General features: G+C 40.2%; 1 long non-coding RNA gene across 1 annotated transcript; it reads right to left on the reverse strand.

Annotated features, from left to right (window-relative positions):
* Positions 1 to 3,966: 3,966 nt before the first annotated feature.
* On the reverse strand, positions 3,967 to 25,308 carry LOC132015207 (uncharacterized). Its single transcript, XR_009403588.1, has 3 exons — positions 25,161 to 25,308; positions 13,426 to 13,504; positions 3,967 to 4,085 (listed from the first exon to the last, which is right to left on the reverse strand). It is a non-coding gene; the product is annotated as an uncharacterized LOC132015207 (long non-coding RNA).
* Between the last annotated feature and the right edge of the window lie 223 nt (positions 25,309 to 25,531).

Raw genomic sequence — 25,531 nt, forward strand, 5'->3', positions numbered from 1 at the left:
ATAAATCATTAAAAAAAATTAATGATATATGCAACAATGTGGCTGAATATCAGAGGTTTGAGCTGAGTCAAAGAGAAGTCTTGAGAGGCTACATATTGTATGATTTTTAATTAATGACATTCTAGAAAAGATTGAACTAAGGTGATGGAGGAAAGATTGATAGTTGCCAGGGGAATGGCATAGGAGGAGGGTGTGACTAAACAGGGGGCAGCACCAGGAATTCTGACAGCACTGGGCTTTTCTGTAATCTGTTTGTGGAGAAGTTTAACATGAATCTATATGAGTGTTAAAATGCATTGAGCTGTACATCAAAGAAGTCAGTTTTATTGGATGTTAATTTAAAAATAAAATAAAACTTCATACTTAGCATTTTAGATACAGATGAAGAAATCATATTCCTTCATAAAAAGAAAAATAAGTTTGTGAAACATAATAGCAGGCAGAACTGAAATGGTATTACATGTGTGAAAAAGGTCTTTGGAAGAGAGTGAGTAGAGTAACTTGACAAAAGTCACAATTTAATAAGAGACCACAGGATTTGAAGGCAGGTGGGTTGACCTGGACTGGAAGTGGGGTTACAGAGCCAGGCAAAGAAGAGTCTGTGGTCGGTGGTTAAGAACACTGCACAAGGACTCCAAATTCCTGCTGGTGAATTCTGTCCATCCTGTCTTCCAGGGTGCACTCTTACCTCATCTGGATAATGAGATTGAGAGCAGGAACTGCTTGATCAAGTTTTGTCACACGTATAGAAAATGCTTAGTACATCACCTGGCGCAGAGCAAAGAAATGACTAGTCTTAACCACTTAGAGACCTAGTTTCTCCACTGGTAACTAAAATAGCACCTGCGTTTAAAATTGTACTGTGCAAACAGGCTCCATAGCTGGTATACCAGTTAGCATTTCTGCAAAGAGTACAAGTCCTTAGGGTTCATATTTGGGTATAGACATGGAGGAAGAAAACTGAATTTAGGTCTGTTTGATAAAAAACAAAACAAAACAAAACAAAAAACACAGTCTGCCTTCTACTCTTCACCCCACCCCCACTTCTTTCTCATTGCAGTTGCTTAATCATCATTTCCTGAGTAGATGTCCAAGAATGTTTCAAATTTCTACTCAGATGTTCTTTATGGAGGAACAGTGAAGTTTACATGAATCAGTATGTGTGTCAAAATGCTTAAAACCCTACATCAAAAAAAGTCCATTTTATTAAATAATAGAGAAAGCAGAACACAAACATATGCTTAGCATTTCTGATATAAATGAAGAAATAGTACTCATAAAAAGAGTAATCAATTGTGAAACAAAGAGGCAGGCAGAACCGAAACAGTATCACATGCATGTAAAAAAAATTTCTTGGAAGAGCGTGATTAAGGAACTTGAGAAAAAGTCACACATTTAGTAAGAGACAGCAGTGGAATCTGAAGGCAGGTCAGCGGAGACACGAGGAGTACTCAAAATTAGGACCAACAAGCAGGGAGGGAGAGGAGCAGACAGAGTAGAAGTAGTAACTTTTCAGAGCGGAGCACCTCTGGTTAGCTTGCCACACTCGTGTCCTTTGGAAGCAAGGACAGAAATGACAGGCACTCTGGCTATTATCATACATACAGATCACCTTGATTACCTTAAGTGACGTGGTTTAATACAATCAATGGGCAGCAGCTTTTTAAAATAGGCAAAGTTCTTTCCCAAGAATTGACGTTGGCAGGGCCTCATAATTGTTCCTCTCATAGCTCAACTGCCACTACGGTCCCAGACTGAGATCCCCTGCATGATGGGGACTGTCATTTTCCACATGGCAGCACAGGCCCACAGAAGAAGCTGCTCTCTCCCTCGGAGTTGGCAGGGGTTTGGTAGTGACCTTTGCTTCTAGCTTATTGGCTGTCCACATCATTTCCAGTCAGAGGTGAAGGACAGTTGGGGGCTGTCTCTTTTGCTCACTTGCATTTATGAAATTCAGTGTTAGAAAGGGATAGCTCCGAATGCCTCAATCCACTTCAACTTAGCATGGGTCCTGGCCCTACTCATCATCAGAGGGGCTGCCTGCCTAAATAGTTTGATTTTTAAATGATCATCAGAAAGTCCTTTACCTCTAATCCAATTCATATTCCCATGAGCCCAGACATGCTGCTAGAAATACCAAGATTATTTGGACTAATATCTTGGCCAAACTTAATCTGTTGATCTTTTAGCAAAGGGAAGGACCAAAGGGTAAGGGACTCAGGGAAGACAACTTTTTTTTTTAAAGATTGATTGATTGATTGATTGATTGGTTGGTTTTAGAGAAAAAGAGTGAGCACACAAGCCAGACGGGCAGAGGGAGAGAGAGAGAGAGAGAGAATCTGTAGCAGACTCCTCACTGATCATGGAACCTGATGTGGGACTGGATCTCAAGACCTTGAGATCATGACCTGAGCTGAACCAAGAGTCAGATGTTTAACTGAATGAGCCACCCAGGCACCCTGAGGAAGACAATGTTTGATGGGGATGTTAAAGTAGAGAGAGTAAAAAAGATTAGGAGCAGAAAGAATACATGGGGGGTAGTTAATGTGCAATGGAGGCGGGGGAAGGAGAGCATAAATAAGAACGGAAGTTAATAAAAAACTATTTCTCCCACTCCATCAGAAGAAATGTAAGAAATGTACCTACTCCTTCTAAGACTCGTAAATAAAGGAATGATTCAATGATTGATTATTCTGTTTCCTATCTTCTTATCACCCTTTCAGTAATCCTTGTGGACTAGCAGGAAATCTGAAGATGTTGGTTTTTAGTGATAAAGCGGGGCTGTGTCATCACTTTGAAGTTGGTTGCCTTAATTTTGCCTTTATTCACCACAAGCAAGACTTGGAAAGCTGTAAACCTTTGTGTGTGTCTTACCCTGGCTGTGTTCCCATGTCCATAAATGATACTTCCGAAAAGACAAAACTCAAGTCATGTCCCGGATGTGACCAAGACTGGACTATTATCTAGTATCGGAATAATATTCTCATTTTCTAAGAGAGTACTTACTAAAATAGCTCTCGAAAGCCCAGAGAGTTTGATTGGTTTTCCCACTGTGTTTGAAGGCATTTTGCCTGAAATCAGCACATGTTCCCTCTTTGCAATAATTGGCCGAGCCCTAGGGTTGGGGTCGGGCAGGGGGGCAGAGGCGGGGAGGATGACTGTACATGTGAAGTAGAGAGATGACATCTTCGTTTCCTACAAAAATCTTTTTGTGTATACTGTGAGAACTTTGCTGAATTTAAATAAAAACTTTGAAGTCTGAGATGGCTGGATTTCTCTCTGTGCTGTCTAGAGTAACCTCCAGCTTCACCAAGTGTCACTTCTCAGGAGGTAGACAGACCTACAAGCTCCTCCCCAAAAAAGGAAGGGCTGAATTCCTTCTTCAATTAGTAGAGGCTTGTATATGGATACAGATAATTAACCATGTTATAAAGCCTCTGCTTGTGCCTCAAGTTCTATTCATTGCGTGGTTGATAGTGCAGGCTCTGGAGTCAGATAGCTGGGTTTAGATCTGTGAGGCTGCACAAATTATTAGCTTACCCTCAGTGTTCTCATCTGTAAAATGGAGGTCATCCTAAGAGTATATAAAGTATTTGTCCTTTTGCCTGGAACATAGTAAAGGCTAATGTAATGGTAGGTATTACTCTTAATATTATAAATATAATTTAAAATATTATTATTTTTATTTTTATCATTGACATAATTATTATTCCTTAAGTGGATGCCTATCCAGAGTTGAAGCCGCTCCACCAATCAGGCTGGGTAGAGAGCTAGCATAGCACTCCAGCTCACGGAGGGCTGAGACGGCAAATAGGTTTTCAGCTCAGCGTACCGACTAGTTGATAGTAGCTTCCCGGAAGACTATGTGGGGAGGAATTCTAAGGCTGCTGATGAGATCAGCAGAATGGCACAATGGATTATCGATGTCTACCACAGCGCAGGGGCAGTGTGGGGGTGGGTGAAAGGGCGGTACTCCGCGTCTTTGCCAACGCCGGCCTGGGGACTCTGGGCCATGGCTCAGCTTCTCTCTGTTCTTCTGAAAGTACAGACAAGTACATTCTTCCTGGTTACCACGATCTGAAACCCTGGATGGTGAAAAGGGATTCTTACTGGTAGGAAGTTATAACCCGGTTCAAGACCAAACACTGAAAAATTGTGTGTGTGAGTGCGTGTGTTTTAATTTTGTTTAGAATTTCATAGCTTCCTTCTGGGGAAACTATTTGGCCATTAGACATCATCATCTGAGTAACATGGTGGTCTCCTCTTTCTCAAGAATGATTATAATGGCTAATATTTTCAGAGCACTTAATTTGTAAAATGCTTTTACATCCATTAAGACACTTTATATTCAACTATTTGGCATGCAGCAAGCACAAAGGGAAGGGAAGGCGAACTGGTGTGGGTATTTCTTAAGTCTCATTTCAAGTTCACTGATGATTCCAGCACATATGTTTTGTTTCCAAAGTGCTGGCGTTTCACTTCCAGGGTAATGGTATCTGCCTCTTGCTGTGAGCCTCCCTCTGGTTCTTGACTCTTTAATTTATTTTCCTTTCATTTATGATTCTCCCCCATGTAATACATGTTTGTCTGTTGTTAAAATATTGCCCTCATATTGTGCGGCATGCCCAAGTATTTCCTCAATGAGTCACTTATGGATCACAGGGCCAATTCTGTTCTTAAGACAAAATACCAAGGCTAAGATTAATTCCAGTTTTGTATTAATGATCACAGAGTCTTAAGGCTTAGAAACTCCCAATTGTTGCACAGATACCAAAATGAACAAATGGGTGGCCTATGTTGAAGGCAGGTTCTCATTCTTTTTTTTTTTTTTTTTTTTTTTTTGTACCAAAAGGTTGTTATCCTGTTCTTCTAGATAGTTTCTACTTCAGAAGCATAATCCATTCTCTCCCACTCATCCAGTCTCAAGAGATTTGGAACTCTTTTGCAATAAAAGATGTGTAAGGTTGACCCTCCCTGCCCACGCTGCTTTCTGCTCAAATGGGTTGAGTCAGTATTTCCTCTCTCCCTAATTCAGCAATGGGCCAGCTGGGTTTGTCTGATAGACTAAGACCCAATTAAATGACCTTCTTCAGACTTCATCTAACCAGGAAAAAGACAGTTAAGCAACGATTTAATTAATGAAGTCATAGAAAATTAGGGAAGCTGAACAGATCCTAAAACCTCTTTACTCCATACCAATATTTTGGAAAATTTCCACAGAGGAGGGATTTGTCTTATGAAACTTTAAATTATATAATAGGGAAAAATGTTTTGTCTTCCATCGATCATACAGCAACTTAGATGGATCAAAGTTCCTTAGACGAAGAAATAAAAAATATTATTTATTATTTCTATGACTTCAAAGCCCAACAAAACACCATTAAAGGCCATAAGGCCTTATATGTCTCTCTCTCTTTCTTTTCCTTGTTACTTAATTTGTTTTTGTTGGTTTTTTCAGTATAGTTTACATACAATGTTACATTAGTTTCAGGGCTACAACATAATGATTCACCAAGTCCTTATATTATACTCTGCTCACCATAAGGATGGCTACCATCTGTCACCATTCATCATTATGACAATACCATTGACCGTATTCCCTATGCTGTGCCTTTTATTCCCACGACTTACTCATTCCATAACTGGAAGCCTGCCCCCACCCTTCACCCATTTTGCCCATCCTCTCACCACTCCTACCATCAATTTGTCCTCTGTATTTATAGGTCTGATTCTGCTTTTTGTTTGTTTGTTTATTCATTTGTTGTGCTTTTTAGACTCCACATGTAAGTGAAATCATATGGTATTTGTCTTTTCCTGTCTGACTTATTTCACTTAGCATAATACCCTCTAGGCCCAACCATGTCATCACAAATGACAAAATCTGTATCTCTTATATAATTGTTTTCATTGAATGAGGGTTTGGTATTATGTCCTTGATATGCATTAAAAAGTGCTCCACGAAACAACAACAGGAAATATAATTTTTGCGCTTAATGTGGGGGATAGGATTTGAATATATTTTCTACATAATTCAATGTCTTTCTTTGGTGCCTTTCCTGAGACATTTGTTGAAGAACTAAGTCTTATGAAAAGCAACACTTCCCTTGAGTAACCGAAATTTTTCTTCTTAAGGACAATGACAAATATTAACTGATCAAGTATCTCTTTTTTTGTTGTTGTCTTGTCTGTTAGAAAGCTCAAAGACAGATGCATGGTTCAACTTCAATAGGAAACTTTGAATATATGTAGTCGGAGTTAGAAATGGCTTAACCAATGCAAACATGTGGTGTCTCATTAATAAGAAGACTAGATGGAGGTGATTGCTGGTACTAGTGCAGCTCTTGTTGATGCCATCAAAAATATAGGATTTTTCTCTTGACTTTTCAGCCCTGCCATTTTTGGCTGGTGTCTTTTCAATCTAATGCTTAGTGCCTCATGTCACATGATGGCAGTTACAGGACCAGAGCCAGAGCATATGTCCACATTCAGTTCAAGAAAAAAGAGACAGGATGAGCCAGCAAGTTCTCTTCTCCCTGACCAGTTTAAAAGGAAACAAAATCTTTTCCAGTATGAATCTACTTAAATCTCCCTGGACTTTTTGAATCACATGACCACCCAACAAAATGAGTTATATTAGCCAATTACCATAGCTCTAACAACATATTTTGTCTGGTTCCGTTTTTATAAATATTTTGATAGGCAACCTTGAAAAGTTTAAGATATGGCTCCTGCTTTCTTTTTATCAGCTTAGCCTCTAGTTGAGAGGCAATTCAGGACAACAATAACAATATTATTATTATTGAGGTAAGATTTATTGATGTAAATCTTACAAGAAATGAAATAGAAAATTAAATGTCTTCTTTTGTCATTAAGCCCCAGAACTACATTTTTCTGCTATAATTTTATTATCTGTAAATCGTATTCCCATTTTCTTCAATAGAGAGTCCATTTCAAACTTTATAGAGATTTTTTTGAGGCTCCATAACCTACCAGCCACCTGAAAATCAGAAGTCTAGTGATAAGGCAAAGTAGCAGTAAAAAAAAAAAAAGTTGAGGGGTGGTGCCGGGGTGGCTCAGTCAGTTAGCTTCTGACTCCTGGTTTCAGCCTGGGTCATGATCTCAGGGTCATGAGATGGAGCTCTGAATTGGGCTCCATGATCAGTGGGGAATCTGCTTGAGATTCTCTCCCTCTCTCTCTCCCCCAACATCTCCCCTACTCTGATCGATCTCTCTCTCTCAAATAAATAAATGAATCTTTGAAAAAGAAGTTGGTAGCTGATGTAATGAACTAATGAATAAGTATATCCATAAAGTATAGGAATTGGATGACCTTGGGTGAAAGAGGAGAGCGGGAGATTTCAACCCTGAGGACTTGGGTCCGGTTTCACCTAGTTGTGTGATCTTGGGGTAATTGCTTAACTTTTTAAGCCTTGGATTTTCTCATCTGTTAAATGAACATGGTAATTTCCTCCACATTGACTTGCAACGCTCATATAAGCTAATAGCCTTGAAAGTGTTGTGCAAACTTTAATAATGAGGTACAAAGTTCTACTTAAAAGTGACACTCATTTCAGCAATAAACTTCATATAGATTTGATTATTGTCACTTTACAGAATGTCCATCTAACTAGTTTCATGCTTCCCATTGACTTCATACTTGGTACTGGGAAGCAAAGCTGACAAGTCCACTTATGCCAGGGCTAGTAAGCATACAATCATCTCTGAAATAGTGGACAAGTATTAGGTGCTCTGGTTCTTTCATGAGTGGGCTGACTCCCCCTAGAAATCTTAAAGAAAATCCTCAGATGTCAAGTCAGTGGGGTTCATTCCTGGTATGCATATAATGCCAACTCAAGGACAGTTAACACCCATGGTAAAAGTGGGTTTATAATTAAGCAAGATGTTAACTTTCTATTTTGAGAAAGTCTGGAATCACATCTGTAAAAATGATTTGAACCTCAGAAGAAAGTCTTTTGGGATAAGGATAGCATGGGGATGTTCAACAGTGGTTCAAGCTCTCTTTGCAAGATTCATCCATGGAAAACTTAAAAATAAGTTTGGAAAGAGCAGAATAATGAGCACCTTGGAACTCTGATGCCACTAGCCTCCTCAAATAACTAACAGAAAGGAGAAAATAGCTCATTCATATTATAAAGAAACCACCACATGCTGCACTAAGTACTAGACAGGATGCAGGAATTTTTTTCAAGTTCTAATGCTGTAAATATGCAATAAAGGAAAGAATAATACACAACTGAGTCCCATCCATTCCATTTTAGGGAAATTCAATGAAGTATGTACTGGGTTTCCAAAGTTGTTATAATGAGGGCTACGTGGAAATTCATGGATGTCCATCTCAGACCCACCCCTCTAGACTAAGTGAAAATCTTGCAGACCATGAGAGGTTGTATCCAAGCATACTGTCCAGTATCCTTGACTAGCTGTTATAATGTTAGGGCTTAGAGTCAAATTCCAGACGTGGTACTCATTCTCTTTATTGTCTGTTGATCTGATTATTTAGCTGGAATAAAAGATTTTAAACAAATAGTCCAGATGGGAGACTGATACCAACAGTATAGTAGTATAATCATTTCAACAAATCTTAAGTGCAGTTAAGCACTGGTTTCCTGGATATCCTAAAATTTACAATTGTCTCTGGGAAATGCAATAAAATTTTATGTTTATTACATTGTTCTGCAACACTCTTTATGGATTAGTTATTCTCTATGGATTTGAGGGGACAATGATTAACATGTTTTAACATGTTCTTAGGTACATCCTAGATCTTATATATAGCATCTGATTTACTCCTTATGGCCAGTCCAAAAGTAGGTGTTGAGATCATTTTTCCATTGATAAAGTAGAACTTAGGTAGATTAGCCAATTGACTCACAACCACTAATAAATGAAGTTGGAATTCTAAGCAGAGCCCACCAATCACATAGCTCTTCTTGTCAATTATTTTGAAAACCATTCTTTTTCCATTATACCATGTGGTCTCTGGATAAATTGCTAAGGATGTTTAAATGTATACATTGCTGCTTTCCTATAGCTGCAATGCCTAGGAAATAGGGTGAGGAGGAATTCTGGCTAATTGGGCTTTCTAATTAGCTGAGGGTTAATGTTTTCTTTAAAAATCTTGCTGAGACAGTTCTTGAAATGTACCCATCTTCTTCCTTGGCTTAGCAGAATACGGCAACTAGATGCAACCTTTTCTCCCTTCATGCCATACTCTTGACCAGATCTCTATTCAACTTCCACTTAATCAGAGAACCCTCTTATGATCACACTTGATATTAAAAAAAAAAAAAAATCACTCTCATTCTCCCCTCAGCCTTTCACCCTTGCACTGCTTTGCTTTTTCCCGTCAAAGCACACGTCATTAATTGATTTGTTACATATTGACTTGTTTATATTTTTTGGTCTATCTCCCTTCAATGTAAGCTTCATGGGAGAAGGACTCTTATCCCATCCAGGGTTGTTTCTCCAGGACTAAGACGGTGCCTGAAATGTAGCTAAGTACTCAAACAATACTTAATGCGATGAACAAATGAATCCAATTAAATATGAATTTCAACCATTTAGTGCTGTTGCTAAAGTAGATCTGGCTGAATCTGTGTGTGTGTGACTCCCTGTGGCCCATTGCAGGACACTTAGGGTTGAAGTTCTTTATAATAAAGCTGTGGTCACTTGATGTGATTCTTCCTCATACAAAGGGACACAGGGCCACAATTTTAAGCAAGTCAAGGCTTCTGGTAAGTTGCAATCAGTCCATCAAGTTGTCTTACAGTTCGAAGCAAAGAAAGGTTTTCTTGTGTGCTTGTCTTTTTACACTATGCCTTCTTTTATGCTGAACATGCATCATGAAAACACAGGCACTCTTGATTAAAGGACATGCACTTTGAAAATGATTCTGTTCTAAAGAAAACAGGCTCATATTTTGTGAATCTGCTCGAGAGACTCCCACAAAATTTGCTCACAGAACTCCATTTGCAGTTGACTGACTTTCTTTCTTTCTCTCTTTCCTATTGGATATCAGTTTTATTTATTTGTTGTTTGTTTGTTCATTTATTCATTTATTATTTTTTAGTGTTTCATAAATATTAGTTATGTGCAACACCTAGCAGTTGACTTTTTTGCACCATTTCGGAAACACCAGCATAGTCCTGACCTTGCTACGTGACCCTGCTAAAGTGATCCTTTTCCCCTCTTGCTTAAAAAAGGTAATCCACATGTTGTTTGTGCAAGATATGGAGAAGGTAACAGAACAGTAGGGGGTGGGAAAAAAACCAAACAAACCTGTCCTGAATAGTACTATAGATATCTGGCAGCTGAAACCAGGACTTTGGCAAGTTACCTGAATGGAGTTGTCCTAGCAAAGGCGCCTGTGTCTTTTGACAATAAAATGGGCCCCAAGTGCTAGGTTTTCTCTCATTGTCTTCAGAGGACAAGCCCAGTGTATTTGGAAGCATGGGTGAACTTTTGGACTGTCTGAAAACATTCGTAAAAATCTCTTTCTGAGACCTTGCTTTGTAGGTAGAGAGAGTCAAATGGTAATTGAGAGATAAGGCTCTGGCACCGACCACTCGGGCTTAAATCCTGGGTCTGCCATTTCCTGGCTAGGTTAGCTTGGAGAAACTTCACTGTACAATAAAAGTTGGGTCTTGGCACTCTCCAGCTCAAATTTCTCTAATGGCTCCCCAAGACTTTAGTGCCATCTATGTGGCTGTGTCTGGCTCTGCCTCGGATCTCTTTGTGGCCCACTCTGCTCTTGCTCATTCTGCTTCAAGCTCAGGGATCTTCCAAGTGGGCCCACCTCAGTGCTTCTACACTTGCTGGCCCTTCACCAAAAGGCTGTTCTCCCACATATTCTCATGGCATGTTTTCTTGCTTCCTTAAGGCTCCTGCTCAACTCAAAGCTCCTCATAGATGCTTTGTCAACATCTTTCTAACACTTAATCATCCTTGAGCATCTATTAGAAAATCCACTATTATCCATGCGGCACCCTACCCCATCTGGACCTTAAACATAAGCAGACAAGGTTATCCATGTTGCCTATGGTGCAGCTCTGAGGTCTTGAATAGTGAGTGCCTAGCACATAGTAGGTGCTCAATAATATTTGTTGACTCCAGGAATCAATATCTGACCGGAATTGTTTCCATCACAGTCTCTTTCTCCTTGATTTGGAATTGGGTACAAAGAGACTAAATCTGTAACTATAAATCTTGTTTCAAAAACTAAAGCTCTAATCTCAGGAAAACAATTATAAGTTACTCTGTGAACAAAAGAGATGGGTCAGGAAGGAGAGAGAGAAGGAGAGAGACAGAAAGACAGACACAGAGAGAGACTTGGATGTTCCTATTTTCAGGGCTCTAATCCTACTAATTCTCTTTGCTTAAGAGACTTGAGTGCATTTCTGTTTCTTGCAACTCTGATCCCTGACTAATATGGGAGTGACATAAGGTGACTCTGCATAAATGCTTTTGGGTCCTAGAGGACAGAGGAAGTGCTGGTGTGCCTTTTTTACATTTGTATCCCCAGGGTCTACTGCAATTCTTTCCAGTACTTCTATGATAAGCAATTAATGAATACAAATTTTTCAACTTAGACCTTAATTCCAATAATGTAGATGTAATGTTCTTAGTTTATCCTCCCCAGACTACATTTCTGTTTTCTATTCCCTTCAGAGGACTTCCTATCATCTAGCTCCTCTCATTGAATATTTTCCTCAGCATTTTTATATGGGACACACAAAAGGTTATGTAAAAGTGAAATCTTTTCCACACCACATTTGCACCCAGTTCTGATGAAAAGAAAATACAGGGGAGCTTCTGGGTATTATATGTCAACACGTGAAGGTCTATTGCCCCAAAAGGGCCAGTTACAATATCTTTAATAATGTGGTAGGCTTTTTAAATTTATATCTTCAAAGAGTGGACTTGAAATTATTTTGTGGTAGCTTATTTTTCTTATGCTGGAACCAGAAATATGTATTAGCACCAACCAATGAATTGAAAATCCTGGTCTTCAGTATCAGAAAGCAATTACTTTACAGAAGAAAATTAGGGCTTGCAGTGAAACATTTAATTATAACCATCATGAATATTGTCCTTTTAGGTGGTTCAACCCATACTTGAATCCATGGTTCTACCTTTTCATCTTATCTAGCTTTACCACAATCCCTCTCAAGACAGAACTTAATTTTGATGGGTTCCTGGCTATGATGCAACCTGCCCCATTTCCCATCAAAGATCCCTTCTGCTAATAATCCTCTCCATTCTCCTGTAGTTAATTTCATCATTCTATTGCCTAACTGGTATTGTGTTTTCTACCAAAGATAGAATCTCTTTTTCTTTGTATTAATACCTTCTCAATTCTTGCATGAGCTGCCATTTCAATATCACAGTTTTTGGTTTTTGGACTAGATAATTCTTCACAATGATTGTGAAATTAGTTACTCATGTTTTGGGCTCTTATGTATCATTCCTTAATTGGTTTCCTCCCCTCTCCTCATCACTTCTTCTTCTGGTTTCATTGCAATTACTGACTGAGAAATCCTGATCTGAATGGGTAAAGAAGAGAAAATTGATATTACCCCAGAGTCCTTTATACCCTGACAAATCATAGTCACAATTTAGAATGTTATCTTATCTTAGATTGATTTTCAGGACCAGCTACTCATACCAGCTGAAAACTAGGACAAGAAGACATTAATTCAATCACTTGAAGATTGAATCCATCTATTGTTTTCATATGTCATTTTTGCGAACTCTTCATCCCAAGTTGACTTAATTTGGTTGCAAAACTGTCTAGACTTAACAGTGTAGGGGGAAAGGGCTTCAACTTTCTAGGCAATGGGAACAAAAGCTCGCAGTAGGCAATGATTTTAAAACCTTGAGACATGACCAATGGAAAGCCTAAGTTTTCTGTTCTGAAATCCAGTCCTTGCAACCTCCCTCCAGGGACATCCCCTCTCCCTGCTCTTATTCTCAAGGAGCCAAGGCATAGGTAAAAATTTACTTCTGGTTTTCCCCTCATGAGGGAAAGCTCAGGCTGAAGCACTTTCTGGCTTTTTAGCCCAAGGAACATGCAAAATTATGATTCTTTTCAGTTCTGAATCAACCTTCTTATGTTTGGAACTATCATGATCTCCCATATGACTATGGATGTGGATTGGACTTCAGCAGCTGCTCTGTGTTGCCTATAGGCAATTTTGGTTTCCCATGGCAAGTGACCCATCCCTGTTGATTTCTGGATGGTCAGGAATATATAGGAGGTGTCTGAGAGAGAGAGCCCCACAATGAAGAATTCTTAGAGGAATTGGTTGGTGTGAGGCCTCATGGGAAGTGGTAGAGGTGTTTCCAAAATGCCATTATTTCATAATTTCTTCAGCATTATCAGCACAGTATCTGTAGGCATCTTACCTTAGTCAATCAGGCCCTGCATGGAATTTTAAAAACCAGAGTTGAAGATAGGGTGCCAGCCTCTCTCAGGTGGCAGAATCTGTAAGAAGAGAGATTTGAATGTTCAGTGGCCATGTTTTTCATTATGAAGGAAAAATTGGTTTGCTATGAGAAAAAGTAAAATTGACCCAGAGAGAGATAATAGGTAAGGGTGATGCAAGAAAGTCCAGGTACCACTCCAGCCCCTGGTTCCCAGTGTTCCTGACATCCAGAGGCACTGCTCCCATTGGCACAGTATGATATTCAACTACTTCTTTGATTATATAAAATATCTCCAGAAACCTTCCAATAAACTCCGCTTTCCTGGACTAAGTTAGTTCCAGTTATTTTGTGTATGTGTGCTCAAGAGTCCTAATGATACATACCTACTTGATGGCTCATAACCAGACATCAATCTGGTCATTCTAATGATATCTGGGACAAAGGGAGGTTTGCAATTAATCTAATCACATATTTTTTCCCCAACATGCCAACCACAATTAAGAGAACAATAGGTAAGAATCACAGTTTTTCTGGTTCTGTGTTAAGGGCTGGAGTGCAGTTTTCAATGGGAAGCTTCTAGATTAGCTTCTATGTACTTTGATCTCTTCTTTATCAACAAATTCTCATGGCCTCCCTCATACTGATTAAATACAAATGACCACTGAATGGAGAGGGATGGGCAGAGCCAAATAAGGCTCTAAATATCTATATCTTTTCTCCCTTTTGTTGCATGATAAATATGGCTTTTACTTTCAAAAATAATACTTTCCTTTATAATACATGCTTCTTGTTTTTTATAAGTTTAAATCCCAAGGATGGTCAATGATGATAAACTATTTCAGTTCTCTCTCCCCACATTTCTGGAGCATTCCAAAGGTCAGACTATTCTAAGCTCTTGGCATACCCATTTCAATTTCTTGTAATTTTCCAACTTTTCCTGCAAGGTGCATGGTGCAGCCTCAGCTCTCACAAGTCTGTAGTTGAATGAATAAACAACCTTGCAAGAGTAAAAAGAGTGTTACGAGTTGATGTCTTTTTAAAGCTTCTGTTCCACTAGGTGGTGCTGGTCGACATGTCGTCTGCCTTGGAGTGTTTTAAAGGCCTCAATCTGTCACCATTTGGTTGGCAGGAGGAATTGATGAGAGTCAGACTTTATTCGTACAAGCCAGGAATTTCTGAGTCTGGCCTTGTCAGACTCAGCTAGGCCTTGTCCTCTGACTAGATGTGTGGGCTTCCTAATTTCCTTATTCTTAAATAGGCTAATGATCTTGTGTGAGAGGATGTAGTAAGATGTCCTGCTCTATCTCAACACATCTCAGAGGCCCACTTTCCTGGGATTTGGGCTTTGAGGGCACTGTTTTCATTAGACCTAGATGGGAAAGGGGTTGTTTGGCTGAGAGTGAAAAGACACAGGTTTGGGTGACCAGTACTGGACACCTCACTATCACCTTGCCCACTGATCATTAGCATTTGGTCCCAGTACTATTGGTGACCCTGGGTCTCTCCTTTTTGCACCTGAGATAGTATTTTAGGTAAGACTTTTGCTTTCAAAATGTAAAAAATACTTCCCTAGGATCCTTTAGGATAGACTTACAAAGGACCTTTTAGAGAATTCCTCTTTTGGCAGGAGACTGCCTAATGTAGTAGTATTCAATTTATCTGGCGTCCTCAGAGAAAGAGGTATTGTTTTTTTCCAAATAACCGAAGCTTATTATTTTCCATATCAAATCTTTAGAAAGTTTTGCAGTGTCGGAGTAGATAAAAATAGTCCTGAAGTGTATTATGTAGGCTGTGCTTTTTAAAGCTTAATATATTAAATTTAATTTATTTAATAAATTACAATCATTTTATTTATTTATATTTTGTTTGTTTGTTTGTTTATGTTCTAAGCTATGTTTTGATGACCCAGTATTTCTGCTCTGAAAAATTGCTAAATGTTTCCACCATTCTCCCTTTCTTCCTGACACATTCCACTTTTCCATTTTTCAAATTTGCAATCTATGGCATATCTTATGTTCCATACCAGATTGGCAGGGTGCTCAGTACGGATTAACACAAGTACTGAACTCCTCAACTGAGGTTATGCATACTAATAACTTTGGACAGAGAACCCTGCATCTTTCCTGCCTTCCATGGGGTTCTCTGGACTCCTGAACACTTCAAACCCCAGGGACAGTTTCCTAGCCGATAGTTTAACCCAAGACCTCACTTTGGTTATGGTCACTCTCTGAACACTTCCTTCTTATCCATATTCCACAATAGAAATAGCTTTATTAAAGACACCAAGGAAATAACATTAATATAATAAGATAGGGAGAGGGAAGAGGAAATTTACAAAACTCAGAGTCACAATGGTAGATTCTTATAAAAAAATAAGAGGCCAGAAAAGAGAAATAGCAGACAAGACTCCTTTATTTATAAGATCAGAAAGCCAACTCAAACTGGGTTTTAGGCTTCAACATTCACCAAAGAAAAGACAGTCTGGAAAATTTCAGAAGAGTTGGATACAAGGGTTCAAATAGCCTCCAAGAACTAACTGCTCTCCATTTCTGCCCTACTTTGTTCTGTCTTGGCTCCATGCACACACCTGCCTTCTTCATTCATGGCTCCCAGAAGAATCAGGCTAATATCTTCCTGTCTTCTAGTCAAATGGAGAGAGAGCTTCTCTTTCTAATAATTCCTACAAGCATCCCAGAACTGAATCATTGGCTGGGCTTAAGTTTTATGGCTCCTGAAAGTGGATTGTTAATGATTGAAAAGCTGCAATGCACTGATTAAGCAGATCTGGTCCACATGTCATCTCTAGAAAAAAAGGGTCAAATGACCATAACAATCCAGATCTAGGATTTAGAATTTGAGTGTAATCACTCTCCAAAGGAAAAACTATTGTATTGTTGCCAGTGTAGGTACGAATGGATGCTAAGAAAATAAACCAACACTTATGCTAAGGAGGCTAATGGAGATGAGCCAGTAAAGCCCGGACACGGATCTACCAACTCCTATTATGACTCAGAGTAATTCTACCACACACCAGCCATGCCTTCCCATTGAGTTCCTACCTCCACCCATAGGTTCTCTTCTCACATCATCACCACCCAGACAGAATCAAGGGATGGGAAAGGGAGAAGGCAAGGCAGCCGCCAAATTCTTCAAAAGCTTTAATCCTATTTGGTACATTCTCAACTACTCCAGCTAATTTTTCTTTCTTTTTACAGGCTTAAAAATAGGTCCCACATCATGATTATTTCTCCAAGGACATGAATATTGTTGAAAACAAACAAATATATAGCTCAATGTCTAGCCTTCTATCACTCTGATGGTCAACCATATTAACATTCCAGAGGACTATCTGTGATGTGAATCTAGATCGTCTTTCTCACCTACTTCCCCACTATTGAATTACAAGCTTTGAAAAGTTCTAGAGAACCCCATAGGTTCTTCCTCCATTTTCTTTTCCCTCCCTCCCTCTATCTCTCCCTCCTTCCGTGAGCTCTTGTCCTCAATCACTGAGGACACAAGCATGAAGACAAGAGTCAAAGTCTGGCCTTGCTCACAGAGAGTGGCATAGACAGATTAATGGATAGTTATAATACATAGTGGTCACCACTAGCATAGAATAAGACATAGGGTGGCATGAGCATAAAGATAAGGACCTTCCCTACTGGAAGGATTAGAGAATTGGTTGGGTATATTACCATTACTGCAAGGTTCTCAGGAACCACGTGCCTTCTTCTGATCTCCAGAAATGCCCAAGGTAATATAGGGGCCAGGAGGTGAAAGACCCCAACACATCCCTTAGACATTAAAGAGCACATATTCCTAACTTGAGTCCATGAGCACTGGTTTTATGGGGTGAGAACAGTGCCTGAGGTTATGTGCAAAATTCTTCATGTTTAGGGAATTTTTTTTCTGGGAGAACATTTATAACTTTTACCACAGCCTCAAGAAGACCATGATGATCAAAAGAGTTTAAAAGTCACTACTGCAGAGAGAAAGGGGGAGAGAGAAAGAGAGAGAAAGATGCAATCCCTGATGAAAGATTTCTGTTGTTTGATGGGAAGCCAAGGAATGAGGGTGATTCCAGCTGAGCTGGACTTGCATCATCTCACTTTCCCTGAAACAATTTCCAACTAGAACTGAGATTCTCTAGAAAGTATACTAATAGATCTTTTTTCCTTTTTTTTTTCTTTTCCCTTTAATGGTGAAGAAGCCTATTGCGTGCTGATTATCTGAAGTTAGCCACTGCCTATCCCTCCACTTCCATCTCTTCCCCAGGGAATGTTGAGCAATATCCTGACCAGGCAGCATGTGGATCTGGGCTGTGCCTGGACTTCTTGTGAAGAAGATGAGCCTTGGTTCCAGCATTCCCTCTTTCACTCTCCCTTCTAGACCCTTGTCCTCCAAACATGTGTCTCTCCCCTCAGGGCCTATCCTGTGTTCCATCCCTCTTGTTCACCTTCATCCTCACCCAAGGATTAATTAACTGAGGTATTGGTTGGCAATTAATCACTGAGGTATTGGTTGACAAAGGAAGGAACTCATGATTACATCTCAAGAAAAGACTGAGTAGGTTTGTAAAGTTCTTCAGGCTTTAAAGAATGGCTGAATGACTGCCAGGGGAACTGCCATTTTGAGGCATTAGAGACTCTCAATCATACTACAAAGGTGCTGCTGATTCATAAGTGAGGTATATACTCACAGGATGGGATCACAATGATGGGCCATGACTTTCTGGGAGTCACCGGGCCTCCCAACAAATATTAAGTAAGAGATCTGGACCAGATTCTCTCCATTGTGTCCTCTAACTTCAAAATATCAGAGAACTGAATGAGAATTAAACAGTTCAGTGTATAAATAAATTCCCAGCAAGCAGATAAGTCCAAATACAGAGAGATACTGAATGCCCTACCATGGAGATGTTGATACAGAAGCTCAACAGTTCCTTGCATGGGATATCATAGAAAGGATCTGGTGTATGTTTGTGCGTGTATGTACTCATTTGTTCCTTCAGCAAATACTAAGAAAGCCCCATCTACTTGTTCAACACTGATGAGTCAGCATTGAAACATAACACCATTTCTGCCTTGGAAAGAGGCAAATCTTAGAACTCTTAGAAAGAGTTTATGCCTTAGAAAGTCTGCGTTCTAGACTCAGGGCCCAGCAGGTAACACATGCCTACAGTGATCCGATATGACAACAGGGAGAGATGGGGTCTGAGTCAAACCAGAGAGTATAACCCCACTAATGGCATTCAAATGTGAAAATTATACTCGTTTTGTGGGTCAGAATAAAATAGATCTACAAGATATATTTAACATTGATCACAAAGTGGTGATTCATGGTCCAGACAATAATAAAGATTTATTAAGTGCTTCCATGAGCTAAGATTGTTCTAGGTGCTTTACACATATTAAGTGACTTATTTCTATAATTAAGGCCCTCTTATTAGGGAAAATTATTACCTCCATCTTACAGATGAGAAACCAAGGCACAAAAGAATGAAGCGAGGAGGCTGATTTACCCGGCCAGCCAAGACTAACTCTAGACTCATTGTTGAAATTCTATGTTGCCTCCATAGACGATTTCTCTGATTCTGAACTTCTTGATTATGTGAAATTAATCTGATTTGATCAAACTAAAGAAGTGTATTAGTGAGCAACTCTTGTTTACTTCTTTCATACATGACCTGTTTCATACAAGTTACAGTGAAGAGAGTTAGAATCCATTTAGACTTGAACCAGAATGACTTCTGACCTTTCATCTCATTTTAAACATTGTTTTCTCAAAAGTAGGTAAGCCCTGAAACATGCAGATTGTGTCCTTGCCTGTTGACCAGCCAAAAGCTGGGGTGGAGCAGTGAGCAAATAATCTTTTATTTTACATGTCAAAGGAACAAGTAAATTATTCATTCTTTTATCTAATAGATTTGTGGACTTGACCACAAAGCATTAGAAGTTTAGAAATGGAAGAGATCTGAGCATCCCCTATCACAGTTAGTTCTATGGATGTCAGTCGGACTTAAGAAGGAAACAGTAGCTTCATGGTCAAATAACTAGAAATTTCTGAGTTAGAGTCAACCTAGGTATGTTACTTCAGGATTGGTCAGATTCTTTGCTGCACACTGGGAATCCTTTTTGCCTTTTTTGGGCTAGGGATGTTCTGTACAACAGATTTGGAAACCTGGACCTGGCCTTCCCATCTTATTTCATACCTGTGGACCTGAGAAGCTTCGAGAAGATGGATGAGACCCCCAAAATCTCACAGCTAATAAATGATAGCCTGATTTAATGATAGTACTGAGCAAAAAGCCCTTTGGATTGTATAATCCTGATAGCATAGAATTGAAAGTAATCTTAAAGCGTACCTAACTTAAGTAATTCATTTTGCTAGAAGAAGAAATGCAGCTCCAAAGAGGATAAGTTACTTGCCCAAAGGTTTACAACAGAGTCTGGACTAAAACTTGGGCTTTCTGCCTTCTCCCTAGAAGTGGGAAAAAAATGAAAACCAAAATGAATTTAATTTTGACAGCCAGAGCGATTGTTAACCAAGATTTTCCATGTATTGTATAAGAGCTTCTGTTAAATGTTATAGGACCTTTACATGACAGACACTGAAATGCTGCTGTGACTTCAGTAAGAAAGCAATCGAGATTTCACATTAGGTGATTACGTAAGGAGCTTTAAAAATAATACTGATTACCCTTGTGGGGTCATACTATATGATCTAAATCTAGAAGCTGGAGGAAGGATGGTGCCCTGATATCTGTACTTTTTTCTTTTAATTTTTTAAAAGATTTATTTATTTATTGGAGAGAGAGAGCACACACATGCTTGCATGAGTGGGGGGGGGGTCGAGGGAGAGCAAATATTTGAGCAGAATTCAGCCCGGAGGCTGAATATGGAGCCCACATATGGCTTCATCCCAGGATCCTGAGATCATGAACTGAGCCCAAATCAAGAGTCAGCCACCCAACTGACCAAGCGACCCAGGGAGCCCCTGATAACTTTACTTTGTAAAGCACCCCAGATGATTCTAGTTTAAATTGGGTGCAGAACCACTAAACTAGAGCAAAACAAGAATTGGAATTGGGGAGAAGGAGAGGATATTGGCAGCAGAGGCCTCAGGCAAGTGTTCTCAGGTCATCCACAAAGAGGAGACCATGGTGCCTATCTCCTCATCTCACACACACACACACACACACACATAGTCACACACCTTTTATCTGTCTAGTCTGTCAAGAAGAGGAGAAATACCTTGTGGGAACTAGGCAGCAGTAAGAAGAGATGAACTAAGGGATGACTGCCTAGCCTTGGGCCCATCTGGGATTTTATGGTGGGGATTTATGAAAATCCTATCAGCATGGCCCTGTGCTTTTCTTCTGAAACACACCATTGTCCCAGCATGGGAGTGGAAAGAACAGAACTGGGAGTTACTTAGAACTTTGGCTAGACAAGATTGACATAGAGGACTCTCTAGCCACAGAACTAAGAGGTGACAGCAGGTGGTTGACAGAGTCCCTGAAGATCATCCTTGTTTTACAAACACAACGAAGCAGTCACGACTCCAATGAGCAGATCCCACTGCAAGTGGGCACATGTTAATTTCATTACCCAGGAAATGCTACCTGGAATGAATTCCCTGCCCAGGACAGTGCTAGTCCACTATGCTCATATCTATGTTCCTTACATTCTTTTCAATCCTCCTTTGCCATCTTTCGGTGGTTATTTTTTCATTTCAGACAAATTTTAGACCTGTAACCATCACTCCAATTATTTCTGTAATAATGACCTTCTTATACATTGTGAGATTGCCAAATCTGGCCATGACACAGCTGATTATGAACTTGTGACTCAGTGGCCGACATTTCAAGACAACCTTTAGCCAGTTCCAATAAAAAGTCAGCAGCCAGCATCTTCTAGCAATTATTGTAATTTATGTATTAAAAAACAAAACAGCAATACGCAGATTTCTGTAATTGATTCTTGACTAACCACATGAGGATGGAATCTCATTTGGAGGGGAACCAGCTTCTTGTCCTTCACCCCCGATAACAACAAGTCTCAGAATGAAGTACTATCTGAGATTAAATTGTGGCTTTCTGATTTTATCCCCCCCCCCTTTTATTGAACCATCCTCCGCCCTAGCCGGAACCCAAGAGTTAGCACGTACAGTGCGCCTTCCAGCTGAACTGCCTGGTCGTCTATGACTCAGCTGTCCAGAGAGTCACAGCTGGCTTGGTGTGGATTTTAAAAAACTCCCCTCTCTCAATCTCTATCTTTCTCACTCTCTTTCTCTGCCTCTCCGTCTCTCTCTCCAGTTACACAGTGTGAATTAATAGCCAGTTCCTTCCAGTTGGCTGAGGGGAGCACAGAGGGGAAACTCCTAGTTTTCTGGCTACAGGCTTCGGCTGAGGAAGCAGCTTATAAGGTCAGTGTCCCAAACCAAAGCAGACAGCAGTACAAATAAACAGCCATGGGAGACAGACACGGAGTCAGGAAAATCCCCTGCATGACTAGACTATCAGTTTCAGCAGTGCTGTGGCTGGAATGTCAGGTTCAAGCCTGTGACACGGAGGCCAAAGTGTTTGCCTTGAAATAAATGGTGTTCTCAAGCCTCTTGCTCCTTAGTCAGTGACCATATTTTGCTAAAGAAAGAGAAATCATGCCTGTATGGGATGGGTGGGAAGTCAATTTCAGATAATTACAAAAATGATGCATTTTCAGAATTTTAGTTAATTGAGGTAGAAGAACATTCTCAATTAGTAAAGAGCCTGAATTGTAAAAAGTTCTCAAAAGACAAGGGCTGGTGGGGAGGGGTCCTACTCGGTGGTGCTCTAAAAAAGGGATGGGTGTTTGAGGTCCTAGATGTCATTTAATGATATGGGTACAACTGCTGTTTGCTGGGTAGGTGTTACCAGAGATGGATCTGGCAGGAAAGCAATGAAGCTTGTATTCTGGGACACAGCTAAGGGGCATTCATACTGTCTTTGCATGGTCGTATATTTTTGTAAAATTTGCAAAAGTAAATTGTTCCTTGTTCTTAGAGAGGTATCCCAACTTGTATAAACTCTACACCTCCTAAAACCTGAATCCACTCCAGTTCAGAGAGGTGTTGGGGGTGATGGTGAAAGGGGTCGCCTTTGGAGTTCATTCTTTTTCCTGTGGATTCAGGAATAGAGGATGTACCCTGCTATGGGGGATCCAGCTTTTCATTTTCACTGGTGATTTAGGGCTCCTCTCTCTTCTTCCAGGGCAGTCTCCCTTGTACCCTTCAGAACAATTTGATGTATCCCTATAGACGCCTCCTATATTCATGATTCTTAACTTAGAAGCAATTGAAAGAGTTTTTATGCTTGGCACCAATAAAGTATAAACTAAGTGCTGACAGTTGTAGACAAATTGGGTACTCAGAAAGGTATCCACTTTCGTGGGTACTTCACATCCCTGGTCTTGACCATTGTCCGTGGTGGGCATGTGGTCCAAGTCAGGCCGTTCAGAGTCCTCCCCTGAGTTATTTCCACTGAGACAGGGTGAAGAGTACTTATTTTCTCTCTTCCCAAGGCTGTCAAGGATATGGACCCATGACTGATAGCAGATGTGACTCCTGCTTTGCAGGAAAGCTGGTCTGAGAATGAGTGGAGAGAGAAGGTCAGTAGCCCTGAGTTCAGCCAGCCCCCTTCCATCTTCCTATAGGGTCATGAGCCAATACCTTTCCCCTTTCTCCTCCAGGAGGTCTCTGCCTCTTGTGCCCCAAACTATTCTGGCCAATACATCTTTTATGTGGAATCCTATTGTCTTTGAAAAAATTTGTCCAGCTCTCTGTTTCTCTTTCATTCTCTTTCATTAGGTCAAGGCTTCCCCATTCTCTAAAATGAAATTTTAATCACTTTTATCAGCACACCTCACACAAATGGATTTCTACACATCTTTGACACTTTCAGTTCAACTACTATATATTGAATACCTATGTCCATGACAACTGGCTCCCATATGGACTAGGTGAACTACCAGGGTTCACTGGCTATGCTTATACTGCAAAATAAACCAGACACAAATCCCCTGAGTGTGTTCTGTCCCTGAAAGGGAGGAGAAACTCTCAGGCTGACCAATGATAGTTGCAACTTCTGGAATATATTAAGTGCCAAGGAGATACTGTATTTAAAGTTATCTGAGAGCTTGAAGGATATTTTGACCATCACAAGAGTTAAAACACAGAACTAGATGTATTATCTGTAGGGACTTTTCTCTCACTGAAATTACTCACAAGAGACAGCTATTCCCATTTGGGACACCTTAGTTTGGTGACTTCTTGTATTGCTAGGTGGTATGCCTGGACAACATCAGTTTTTAACTGGGCACATGTAAGTGTGTACCACAACTCAGACTGATATAGTCAACACTCATATTAGTGTTACCAAGAATAAGATTTTTCAATTAAACAGTTAAGAATGACCTGTGACTTGATTCCAATGATGTTTATGGTTGATTTATTAAATGATACTATTGAAGAGCTTGAAAATAGCCCTCTTCATGGGTAGGTTATATATATCCAACTTGGAACCCAGTTTGCACAGAAAGTAGGAAAACATGTATTTCAGCCCAGTTCAAGTTTTCACAAATTACATATTTGAAAGATCCAAATTATGGAGTGAGTGATAAATGGTAAATTACCCTGAAGAAAGTGTTGGGTTGGAATTCAGAAATTCCAAGTTCTTGTCTTAGCCCTGTTTTGAATTACTTCAATTTCTCTGAGCCTAAGTTTCTTTATCTGTAAAATGATAGTGTTGGACAATATAGTAACAGCCATTTATTGATCTATTACTATATGCTACACATTGTACTAGGAGCTTCATGTACATTGTCATTTATTTCTCCTACTAATTATTAAATAAGTGATGCTTTTTTATCTCTAATTCTGCACATACAAGGAAACAGGCTCAGAGAGTTAAGAAACTTTCTTAAGATCACACAGATAGTAGGAGGCAGAATAAAGATTCACTTTGGATAAGACCAGGCTCCAGATCAGAGCCTCACACATAACCACTATTTGATACTATTAGTCTGGAAGGGTCTCAGTGATTCTATTCTTCTATTCCTGTCACCTTCTATTTCAGGATGAACATGGTTTCCTTGTTATCTGAATATATTTGGACCAGATTGTGGCAGTTAATTTCCAGTTCACCCAATTGTGATAAAAATGTGATCTCAGACCTATCTATTCAATTATAACTGGCTCAGAACTAATTTTCCGTAAAATTAAGACAAACTACTCAAGAAAACACAGATGGCCACTTGATTCCATAACTTATTCTCTGGTTCATTCTGACCACATTATTTTTTTTTTTAGGAACAAAGTGCCTAAAGTGAATTTTGTACTGCAAGGAAACTGACTACTCTTGGCTTCTTTCCAGTTAGTACAATCCTAACCCAAACACCCATTCATTTCCTGGTCTCTGATCCATCCCTCTGCTCCACCCCAGCCACCACAAACACTGTCTGACCATGTGGTCTGACCGGTTGTTTTGGTGATGGTGATTTCAATTCTACCCCAGCTCCTGTAAAAGAAAGGTTGGTATTCCATGCAAATCTATCAGTAAGCTCATGTTTATCTCCTTGAATGTTTCTAACTCCATGAGGAGCTGAAGGTTGGAGTTGCAATGAAGCAGCCAGAGATATAGAACAGGGTGAGATAAAGGTTATGTTAGGAACACTTACGTGCCATGGTGGAGGTAAAGGTAGACAACGCTGGTCCAGGGCTGGGCTCGGTTGGGGAAGAAGGGCTCAGGGCCCTGGGGAGGCTGCAGGCCTTTACAGACAGCCCCCGGGGAGGGTGAGGCTCCGGCCGGAAGACAAGGTCCAGAGGCTGAGGTGAGGAAGGCGAGGCCCTGGGGGAGGGAGTAGCGGGGGGTGGGGGCTGGCTTGGTTCCCAGAGGTCATGGAGTCCAGTTCCCACCCGTCCGGCCCAAGCCAGGCTGGACTCTTGGTCCTGGTGGCTGCCCAAGTGCCAGCTTGTCGGCCCCTGGCCCCCCAACTTCTCCCCCTCCCCCAACAGGGAAGGCAGCACCAGGGTCTTGCTACTCCAGGTA

The sequence above is a fragment of the Mustela nigripes genome, chromosome 4 (assembly GCF_022355385.1).
Source record: "Mustela nigripes isolate SB6536 chromosome 4, MUSNIG.SB6536, whole genome shotgun sequence".
In the NCBI taxonomy this organism is placed as follows: Eukaryota; Metazoa; Chordata; class Mammalia; order Carnivora; family Mustelidae; genus Mustela; species Mustela nigripes.